Genomic DNA, 12,936 nt, shown 5'->3' with positions numbered 1-12,936 from the left:
TTCCCTAAACAGCTGTGACCTGAATTTTCCTCAAGCAACTCCTGTTGACTATCCCTAAACAGTTGTGACCTTAATTTTCCTCAAGAAACTCCTACTCATGTTGAAGAAACGTAAACGAACGCACGTAAAAGGAAAAAAATTAACCAAAAATATGAATAAACGTAAAAGAACACAGATAAAACGAATTTAAATGAACCATCATTCACAAACAAATATGAACAAATGAGACGTGTTTATAATCGTTCGTATAAGTACATGAAAAAAAAAACAACGGTTCATGTTCGTTCGTTTAACTAAATGGAAAAAACAACTGTTCATGTTCGGTTATTTATTAAATAATGAACATAAACAATTGGCCTTTTAAGTTCGACAATTTTTCCTTTACATTCGGCCTTAGCTTTACTTAAAAGGCGTTCCTTTTTAGCTACCTAATTCTTGGGCCTGTACTTTAGCAGTGTCTTGTATAAATTGGTTACTAAGTATATATCTTTTATCTAATATACTTTTATAAGATTGTGCTACATGAGTTCTTATTAAAACTGATTGTTGCATGCTAATTATTAAACAAGAAATCAGTTTGTTTGTATCTACACCTTGTGAGCAAAATGAACCACTATTACAAAACGCAATTTTGCTAAGCAATCACATCACCTTACTTGTTACTAATAACCAATAGCACTACTCATACTCATATAAATATATAATAGACTGAGAATTAGTTTATACCCTTTGCGTTGTGTTTCATGTTAATTAAAAAAAAGAATGAATCACTAAATCAGACATCATTACCCAAATAAATCAATTCACAAATACCATTTAAAACAACAGTAAATTATCACGTTGAAGTATAATTTCAACACATACCGTAATTCTTACCAAGTGTCTTGGTGAACCGGTTCAAAGCAGGCGGAACAACTTGAGGCCATTTGAGGTACCTGTGCACATCCATCTTTGGAGGTGAACCCTCACCGATTCCAAACTGTTTCGGCCATTCACAACTTTCTCTTTAAATAATCAAATTTACTGAATCGTGTATCGAATCTGAATACAAACAGAAACAAAAACCGCAACAATCATATCCATACAAAAAAATAGAAGACTCAGTTTTAACAAGCTAAACCATCAAAAATCTGAAAAAAGTCAATTCTCAACAACCATAACCATCCAAACAGCGAAATTAAATTGTGATAAGAGAAAATGACATCAAAATCAGCATATCGATGAAATTCGAGCCTAATCAACATGATTTACCAATTAATAAACAGACAAAAAGAAGACATCGGCTTACCTGAGCTTCATCAGAACCCTAAATCTGTCATTGATGGTAGGGGCTTCGTCGTCGTAGTGAATCGAATAACAGATTGGTCGTAACGGAGTGCCAAATCAGTGATTGTTGACCGTGAAACGGGCATAAGCCTAGAGGTTGGCCTTGAACTAATAGCGAGTTGTACATGAGGCTTGTTAATTTGTAAAACTCTTAAATTCAAGAGTTTTGGTGAAATTACGTTTTTGTCCTTTCTATATGTATTATAAGATAGTATAGATACATATATATATACTAGGTTAAAACCCGTGAAATACACGGGCTTGTAATGAAATAAAAACAACAAAAAGAAGAAATATGATATTATAAATATTACAAAACTTTTTTATTCAACCCGGTTTAGTAATGAATTTTAATCAAATATGCATTCTTAGTTAAAGAAACAGTAAAGGTAAATTAGTAAATTTGAATACACAAAAATAATCAATTTGTGAACAGCAAACTCACGAAGCTCAACAAAAACTCCTACATTATTAGCATAAGTCTGACATGCAAAGCATAAGGTCGTCACAAATATCAGCAAGAAACATTCTAATAGATTGTGCGTCATGAAGGTTGTCACTTGCAAGGGTCTAAAAAATATTTAAAAAATTTAGAGATACTTATTTGTTCGTGAGTGATCGAATTTCTTTTGTTATTTCTTTATAATAAATTTCCCTTCAACGATCTGCAAAAAGATAGGCTTCCTTTAGTTCAGGTATTTACACTAAAATTGCAAGGTAATATTAAAAAGCTGTTACAGGGTAAATGAGTAAATATGACCTTCATGGCTCTTGTTCTTTTTTCTCCATTTCGTTGCCATATTCTAATATCACACTCTGCAAAAAGTTATAAAGGTACACTCTTTAGCATTGTTCAAACAAAAGCAATGCAATGAAGTGGAGCCATAGACACTACCAAGATCATAATCAGGCTTGATTTGGAATCTTGATCATAGTACTAAGCATATTTACCTAATTTGGATTGGTAGTGTATGTCTTAATTTTTATTTTATTTTTTGGTTATTTAGAAAATTGTGGTTCTCTAATTAATACGATATTAATAACACGCGACATGGGGAACAATGTGTATATATGATGATGCTCAAGATCATTTTGGTTCAAATCAGTACGTTTTCATAAAAACGAATACAAGTTGCAACAGGTAGATGCAATGTTACGTAATGGGCAAAAAAGATGCTTGAAACAATAAAACGAAACACGAAGCTAAGAAAATAGACCACTTTTTAAAGGACGTCACTATTTAAACTAAACCGTTATTAAGCAAGCCGAGGTGAACAAACATGATGCAAATAAGATAGCCCTTTTGCAGCCCCATACTAATCTTAGCCTGTGAATCCTATTTATTGCCCGTTTCTAGAAACATAATACTTAGTAATTTCAAATGGAATTAACAAAGAGACAATGCACTAATCTTAATCCCCGAATCACATAAAGAAGCTGAAGCACTGACATATAAACCTCCAGAATTGTTTTTTCTCACAATTTGGCTCCCTACACCAGAAAAGATACAGTTATAACTATGGAGAGTTAACAATTGATGTTATAACAATTAACAAATACATCATCTTTCTGTGGATTTCTAATATCCTCATCTTTAGATATCTTATTAGTTTGCTTCCAACACAAAAAATCGATAAACTAACAGATTATCTGTGTAATCGATTATTCCATGATGATCTGAGAAGAGAAAAAAAACCTTAAAAGTAGCCTGCTTGACTATTAATGAATCAGATAAAATCCATTGCCGATTATTAGATAAAGTAAAAGAAGAGGACGACCAAATGAGATAACAGATTGATCATACCTTCAGAGGGATTGATTCAAGGACGGTTGAAAACACATACTGAAAGAAAATAGGGTTGGATCGATGATTCATCACATACATGTTTACAAAATTGCTAAATCGAAACACAAAACATACCTGATTAATCTATTGATGTTAAGCGCCTGCACAACAATGGGTACGGTGGTAAAATCGATCGGGTTAAAAGAGATGTTGGATCGAGTGCATGTTTATAACCCTAAAATCAAATAAAGAAGGAAATGATGCCACGTGGCTAATGAAGGATTTTGGTGAAAATCCTATTCTTTTATATAAAATATATAAATATATAATATATATACAAGGTTAGTTACCCGTGTATAACACGGGTTTAACAAATTTAATTTTACAAGTCTGCAAACATTCGAAATATCATAAAAAAATTGGGTATTAAATATAAAATGTAGAAACATACGTTGTAGTTAAAAAAAAATTACTAACACTTCAACCATAAAACATGTAAAATATGATATGATCGGACACAATATAAATGACACATTTTATTCATGTAATGAGTGAAAAAAAAAGACAAAAAGTGGTGAATTAAAGTAATGAAGGACGAAAGTAAGTTACAATCAAATTTGACTAAGCGAAACATAAATCACAAATCCCGAAATATCTCTTTGTACACAACATTAGATGTCTTATTTGTAAGTTTACCATCTGTGTCCAATATTAATACTTTGACTCCATCTCTGCTGTTGACTCTTGATAGTGCCACATACAACTGTCCATGGCTGAAAACCGGATTTTTTAAATACAAACCAACTTTTGATAGTGACTGTCCTTGGCTTTTGTTAATCGTCATTGCAAAAATACTGAAATTGGAAATTGTCTTCTCTGAAATTTGAAAGGAATCTTTTTGTCTGTAGGTATCATGTTTACTCGGTGAATATATGTGCGAGTACCAATTTTACCTCCGGATACTATTTCAGCTACAATGACATGTCTTTTCAGCTCAATGACTCGAAGCCTAGTACCATTACACAAACCAATTTGATGGTCAATGTTTCGGAGTAACATAACTGGAGCACCTACCTTTAAGACCAATCTATGATTTGGCAATCCAGAAATCTTAAGACCGTTCAACACGTCAGGTGAGTATAAATTTGCTTGCAACGGATCAACAAAGTCTTCTGTTGGACAGATACTATCCGAGCTAAGATACTCCTTTTCATCTCCAGGGAAAAGTGAGAGCAATTTATCAATAATGTCTTGGACATCTTCATTTGTAGGCGCAAGTAGTGCTCTTTCACGAAAAAAATCAATGTTTTCGATATTCTGTAGAATTGAAGGATAAGCAAAGTCAATTAAACTTTGAATCGGATCAGACGAATCATTGATCAAAAGATCATCAGGTATGTCTATTGTTGCTTCACCATCATTTAAACCACCGACATTTCCCTCACCTATATCCAACAACCATTTAACAAACTGTTTTGTCTGCTGCATATCAGATGTTTGAGCTCCGATGGTTAACCGCATGTTTTTTGTTAACCTAAGAAGTTTGCATTTACCCCAAATATAGGAAGAACATAAAGATGCATTTACAATCTATTGCCTGCTTCCGTTTGTAATAACAGGAAGAACTTGTCTAAAATCACCACCAAAAACAATTAATTTACCTCCAAATAGGATTCCCGAATTGATAGAAGTATTAGGAGTTAATACATCTGTCATTGTTCTATCAAGAGCTTCAAATGCATATTTATGTATCATCGGAGCTTCATCCCATATAATCAATTTTGTTTCCTTTAGCAAATGTGCATCATCACTGCCTGGTTTTATGCTGCAGGTTGAGTCCTCGTTAAGATTTATAGGAATATGAAATCTAGAGTGTGTTGTTCTACCTCCTGACAACAACAATGATGCAATACCACTTGAAGCGACATTCAATACAATCTGACCTTTAGATCGTATTGCCACAGATAATGTCTTCCACAAAAGGTCTTTCCTGTTCCACCATAGCCGTAAAGAAAAAATACACCTCCTTTGTTAGCTTCAACTGCGTTCATGATTTCATCAAACACTCTTCATTGTTCATTTGTTAATGAACTTATAAGGCTGTGAGACTCATTTTCTAAAGTGTTTGTGTCATAAGAGAGTTCGTCAACGATTAAACGATTGTTTGAAGAAGCTATAGAATCGTTATCGGGATACGACATTGTTTGAAATCTACATAGGCTTGAGTTATTTCGAAGTAGGTACTTCTCAATCTCACACAAAGTTAAATTCTTAATTTGACTTTCTGGAAGTGATAAATCTACAAAATTGTATTAAAAAAATATAAATAATATTATATGAATTGCGTATATAAATAAAACATAAAATAAAAACAATTTCACTGAGCATGTTATAAATTGAAAAGTTAGCATTAATATTTTACTATTGAAATTATAACATGGTGTACGCATTTTGGTATTGAATAACAAAATTTAATACCTAGAATATACAATATTCTTTGTTGTGTGTAGATAATGCCATCAGATAGATATTCTCATGTTTTTTCCCACACAAAATCAGGCCTAGAAAGAGAACTGGACAATAACATTGATCCGAATAAAGCACGAAGATAATAACCAGAACCTTATGCACTTGCCTCCTTTATCGCTTCGATATATTCCGTGTCATCATCGAGTAGACCACATGCATAGCAAGCATCTCTAAATGTAGGAAATGTCTGGCCATCTACCATCCTGATATCCTCAAAAGATTTTGGTCCTTTGACTTTGTTTAGAAGAATTCTTAAGAAATACCCTGCTTTCGTCGTTCCCACCTTCGTTGTTCAAGTTTCCAAAAAAACTTAGTAGGAAATTCAACATAAGTAAGGTTTTGAGCTTCTTCATTAATTTGGTTACACAACATCTAGGCTGAAAACTTTGAAGAAGAAACTGAAGGTTTGTTAAGAACATTATCAATATCATCATCGGGCCCGTACATAACCTGTTGTTGACCAGGAAGATGGAAAGGAAGCCTAATTACTGAAGGAGAGTTGTAATGTACTTCAAATGCAAATATCCTCCATGCCGCTTCACACGCAGAAAGGTATCGACAGTCATAATATTCTCTGATTTCATCTCTTGCTTGATCTTGATCATCTTGATTGTCAGCGTCAACAACTGCAACTGTAGCCCTGTCAGGACCTTTGTTAATATATTCGAACAAATACTTTATCGATGCAGCCTAATTGCACCACTCAACGTTAATATGTGCTTGATATCTTTTCAGAAGCGTTTTATTATATGGCACGACACTTCTGTTGTCTAAGTCCACATTAGACCTTTTAACCGTGCGTCCAGAATCTCTTCTTCTATATACAGGATACCCATTTGAATCAATAGAATTGTGAGGCGTAAACTTTTTAGGGAAGTTTTTCGAACACCTTCTATTAATCATGCATGAACAGTTCATATTATCATAACCACAAGGACCATGCATCATGTGGTCACTCACAAGGGAATATAATTCAGGATCTTCCTTTTTGTCGGGAATCTCGCCCGAAATAAACGGGTCAATATGATCAACGGTAGGAAGCTTGTGATCAGCATGCATGAATAAAAATATATGTGCATGAGGCAACCCACGTTTTTGAAACTCCACGGTATAAACAACTACATAAAAAAATAAATATGATTAGTTTTAAATATAAGTTGAAAATAAAATAAAAATTGTTTAACAAATATTATTATACTAAAAAAAGTTAGTAAAACACCTGCTTGAACCTTTCCCAGTAATTCACCATTTTTTAAGTCTTTGATGATTGCGTCAAGCTTAACTTTAAATAGCCTATAGATGATGTTAGGCCTGTCTTCAGGATTAATGGTGGTATTATTAAGAAACCTTTTGACTTCAGGCCATTTAGGATTGCATGTTATAGTTATGAAAAAGTCTGGATATCCATACCACCTACAAAGAGCCATGGCATCTAGGTAGTTTTGCATCATGTACCGAGAACCTCCGGTAAAAGAAAACGGAAATATCACACGTTGACCAATGCTGGACATGTCTTGGTTGCCGGTGTTTTTTAAGTTATGAAGATTCTCGTATGACTCACATCTAAGAACCTTTTATTGGTTACGTATGTAGTTGAGTCTTTCGGTTTCAATCATTGTGTATATATCAATCAATTTTTGCTGAAAAAGTCTTCTTCCATTCAGAGTCAGTGAGAAAGTATTTGGCCTATCTTGAATTATATAGGCAAAAAATTCTCTCATGGTGCAGTTTGGCCGTTTGCTTTTTTGTAAGCTTCTAAAATCTCTATGAGGGATGTCAACCCTGTAACAATCATCGCCATAAATATAGAAAAGTGGATATTGAAGAGGAACGTATGAAGGATGCAATTCACTTATATGCTTTAGTCTTCCTGTTTGAGTTTCAACAATAATGTCTCGAGGCTCAAAATTACCAATATCACCAACAATCAACGCAGCAACTTCAGAAGAAGTCGGTAAGTTGTATATTCTTCCGTCTTGTTGTCTTCTTCCAATAAGACGCAACTTAAGGTTAGCATGAGGATTTTCTTGAAAACGATCTCTTGCCATCCTATAAGATTTCACCAGCTCATTATGAGAATCTAACATATGCTGTAGATGCTTTATTATCTCAAGATCAAGCAAGTCGGAAGTTCTTGTAGATTTTTTTTTATTCTCTGGTAGGAATAAGAGTATTAGTTTGTCAACATTAAAAACCTGAGTTGAGGTAAAATGTGTAAAAATAATTAGTTAAAGGTGTTAATACGTACCAAAATAAGCTTTGTCTATTTGAGATTTCGTTTTCTGTGTCATATATGTATAGTTGTGAAAACTTGGGTTTTGAACCATTTTCCGGCAGAAGACTTCCAATAGAATGGTAATTCTGTCTGCTAATCCTAAACACGAATGGAGCGTTACCTCTATAAAATAGAGGAATCAACCTTTCCACCCATTGATGTAAACGCGAACATAGAATTGTAGCGTTGAATGTTCTTTAAGAAAAACTTGCTTTTAGGACCAACATTGCTAAATAGATCTTTGTAAGCTGGTGGAGCATCTTTAAACTCATGTAGCTCAACCTTACCGTAACCACAACATAGGAAATAAGTTGTTTTTCCTTCTTTTTTTTCCTCTTCCACCCTCGTTTTTCCATAATTTTGCATGACATAATTCTCAAATGAGATTCTGATAACCGTGATCCAAGTAATATGTTAAATTAAGTGGTGGTCAGCAAATGCATCTGCATAATAGTTATTAATTTGAATAGTTGTTTTATAAGTACCTTTAGAGATGCCTTTGAATGGGTCTTTAACCATATTTTCTACATCAGCTTGTTCATCTTCATCTGACATCAAGTTAAGCATAAGTATAGGATTTGTAATCCGCGACTTACTTACTAATTTTCGCTTTCCTGAAGATAACTTTGTTAAAGAAGTTGATGTATGATTGGTTGATGTCATGATAGGTGAAGAAATATAAACTCGATGAGTATCACATAATGGGGTAGACCTGTTGTTTTTGGAAGTAGATGCCCCTGGAAAAAAAATTAAGATTTACAAAATGATAACATGTGTAAGTTGATAATAATTGATAATACTGCTTATTTTTAAAATATATGAATTACCAGTAAACGGGTATCTTACCATTATTGATATCAATGAACGAAGTTGGATTCTTTATAGTGGAATGAAAATTATGCAAACTTTGATTTGTGAACACTGTATTTGGTGTCATATTTTCATTGCCTTGTGCAATTAATCTTGAATTTTTTGATGAAGAAAATTGTTTATTAGGAGCAATATTAGATCTCCTACTATCTAGAAGTAGCTTTCTTGATTTCCTCGCCTATGAAGCATTTTTTTTTACGAATGTCACTTGAAGATAAAGCAATTCTTTGCATGTCCACTATAAAAAAATAATAATTGCTAAAATGTTGTTCCAGGCGAACAACTGTGAAATTTTATGAATTATAAAACTAAGCGTTACATAATACAAATGGAAGTCTTACAATGTGAAGCATGACCGCTAACAGGCGCGTTAGAGGAAGATGCACTTTGAGGGGTGTTTCTTTTAGACATTTCCTTGCATATTCATAGAGTGCAAATATAAGTATAATAACCAGATTTGCAAAGTAAAGAACAACTATTTAACGTTATTTATTGAGTTTATAATATGGAGTTAAGTTCAATAGTTGTTTTAAAATTAATCATACAATCTAATTGGGCATTTAAATTTTAAAACTTAAAATTCATGACATTGACGTAAAGAATTGAAAAAAAAAACGATGTGAAACCAAACCCATTACCAGTTTAGGCGGATTGGAACTTATAAGACCGTGAGCATGGAATTACTTGTGTAATATTGGATTTCCTGTTATCCAGATCTAGCTTCATGAATTTTAGTGTCTCTGAAGCATTTCCATAACGAACGTTGTTTACATAAACTGTCATAATGAAAAAAAAAAGATTACAATAAAAATATTATTAGATGATGAATTAAGTTAACATTTAAAATGACATAAATATATTTACCATTAGAAATGCCAGATAAAGCAGTTCTTTGCACGTCCTCTACAAAAAGATAATAACCGGTAAAATGTAGTTCTACGTGGACAAATATTAATTTTATGAATTATAAAAGTAATAGTTATATAATACAAATATATAAATCCTACCAATTGAAGCATCACCGGTGACAGACGCTTTTGAGGAAGATGCATTTTGTGGGGTTTTTCTTTTAGACATTTTTTTGTAAGTTTACTGGAAGAGAATATAATTTAATTCCAAAATAGGTTGAAATGAGTAAATAATATTATCAGAAAGTTTAAGGAATAAATTAGTTTTATTTTGAATATATCTAGTTGTGCATTATTATAATGTATACTTTGCTAATTCAACATAAATGTCATACTTCTAGAATCTAGATTAATTGTTATTGTAAAATTACATATATTGTTATTGAAGTATAGTTAGGATTTAGAAACATACCATATAACATAATGTCAAACTACCACCCATCAAACTACTGTTTAACAAAAATCACTCCCAAGTAGAGGTGTACAAAACGGTTTTTTAACCTAAACTGGTTTCGGGTGAAACCGCACCTGTTTTCAGTCAAAGCAGTCAAAACCATTTTTATCTAAACCGGTTAGAACCCGAACCGGATTTAAGGAATGAAAGTTAGAAACTTGTTGAACCGGTTGGGGTTGGTTCCAAACCGTTTTTGCTTAAACCGGGTCAAATCCGGTTTTTCTTGTTTGAAAATAGAGACAAGTTAGCTATGTAAGTTTGGGTCGTTTGACTTTTTCCTTGTATGTGACAATTAAGAAATTCAATGTTATTAATTTTAATTGTCAAAACCGGTTTCCAAATATAATGTCAAATTCTAAATCAGTTTGTATTACAAAAGATATTATCAATTACAATAAAAAATTCCTGCGACATATTACACGGAATGGATTATGGATATGCCATATATATAAATGAATAATTAAGGGAGTTTTTTGAGTTTTAAATGAATTATGTTGAAGATATCGTTATACAAATTAAATGCATATTGTATACATAAATAACTTCTTGCTAATCATAATGCATATGTAAACCGGTTAAAAACCGGGTTAAACCTGTTTTTTTCAAACCAGTTTCAAACAGTAGGGTTCAAACCGGTTCGACCTAAAAAACTTCAAACCGGGTCTAACCCGGCGGGTTACAGCTATTTAAATTCGGTTTTTGTAAAGTCGGGTTCAAACCAGTTCGGTTACGGTTAAGTTTCAGGTCCGCTCGGTTAACGGGTTTGTATGCCCACCTCTACTCCCAAGTTCCATAACCAATTAACCAAGTAATATTCTCTTTGGTTTTATAAATTGTTCAGTTTTTATCAGTCGCATAAAATAAACTGTAATTTCCCTAATTTGTTAGATGAAATCAAACAAATCCGTAATTTGTTTTATTTGATTTGTTTTGGTTGTTGCTTAATTTTTCTTTACAAAAAGGAGTTTGCAAATAATGAGAATCAAATTTGACCATGTATTTCTTTGTGATTCAGTATGTGGTGTTGATTTAACGGTGCACCTAAATTATTCATGGATTTATGTTGCAATGGAGCCCAGATTTAAGTAATATATTTCCATCAACTTTGTTGCCCGGGCCGAAACATTCTTATTATTATTTTCTTAATCTTCTTGATATGCTTTTAATACATGTTACGTTTTCTAGTTATATCATCAACACTGTTGTAAATAATGAGTAAGGAATTACTTACTTGAATGTCAAAGTTTGATATAGTATACTATGATAAAAGATCATAACGGGTAGAGAAGAGAACACCTTGTTTCTTTTGATTTCATAAAAATTAGTTAGTATGAGACTTCGTTTGCATGTTTTAATAGATATTTAATAGTTTCCCTTTCGATAATTATTAAATTGGTCAACCATAATTATGATACGAAATGGTAACATACTAAAATTATAATACATATTTATGGTTGTTATTATATAAATGGTTGAAGAAAGCTTACCTAAAATAACAAAAGATATGACAAATTTACATTAACCTTAATGCATTTACGTGAACCTTAATGTATTTAAAGATATGACAAAAGAATAACAAAAGATTAGTAAAATAGTTTATAAATGGAGTGATGCTCAATTTACGTGAACATTAATTAATATATGGATTCTCTATAGTATTTAGGTGATATTATAATTAGTAGAGTAACAAATTTCTTTTTAAATTTGAGTCGTGGATAGAATTTGGAAATATATAATATTTAGGAAAATAATTATGGAATGGTGCATATACTAAATCGAATTTGTTTTTAAAGTTATTTATTTTCAATTAAATATCTTATCGATTATCATAAGGACAGGTAATTTGCGGTGTCAAAAATAATGTTTTTTCAAGAAGTGATTCTAAGGGGCTGTTGGAGCATTTGAAGAGGAGAAATGATGTTACCTTTAAGCTAAATTTGTCTCATAAGGGTAAATTTGTCTCATAAGGGTAAAGTTGTCTCTTTAGAATGGGTCAAGTGTAAAAAATCAATCACTAGGTTTGTTTCTTTTACATGTTTTGGATGACTTGTGCTTATAGGATATTTGCTATTTTGGTTTGTTTTATAGAATTAGGTGGCTCTAATTTGTGCATGTGTTTATAAAGTTAGCATTATTTTTAAATGAAGATATATGAACTTTCCTACAAAAATAAAATATTATGACTTCTTTCATAATCGTGTTATGATCATACATATGTATAAAGTTGGTGCACTATAATATTAGAAAAAATTTTAAAAACGTTTCAACATCAAATTATATAAAACATAGCATTTCATTTCATACAAAACCAAATGTTAAAGTAAAGTCAATCATACGTTCATGAATAAAAAAGCAATCTCCATAAAGTCAAACATCATATAAAAAGAAAACACCAACACAATCAAAAAAAAAATGTCACACCCCGACTAGGTAGTTGCGGAAGCGTAATACGGGAATGTAACAGATAACACTGGTATCAACCACATTGTTTATAAAGAAATTCAACAGCTAAATTACATCATATTACATTGGTAGGTACTATGTTTACAAACTAGGTGAAAAACACATAACCGGTTTACGGGCTTCTTATTCAGTATTATATCAGCGTCTATTCACAGCTATTCAACTTTCCTTCTAACACCAAGCATGTAAGCAAATCATTCCACTTTTGCTTTACCTGAAAAGCATGTTAAAACGGGTCAACTACGTCTAGTTGGTGAGTTTCAAGTTTCACGAGTGTCAATGAAATCAGTACACGAGTTCGTAAAGTTTACAGTGTGTATGTATA

Source organism: Bidens hawaiensis, unplaced genomic scaffold (assembly GCF_021521415.1).
Source record: "Bidens hawaiensis isolate Kalapana, Puna unplaced genomic scaffold, B.hawaiensis_p1.1 tig00034426_1, whole genome shotgun sequence".
NCBI classification, from domain to species: Eukaryota; Viridiplantae; Streptophyta; class Magnoliopsida; order Asterales; family Asteraceae; genus Bidens; species Bidens hawaiensis.
The sequence above is the reverse complement of the archived record's forward strand: the minus strand, read 5'-3'. Positions refer to the sequence as shown.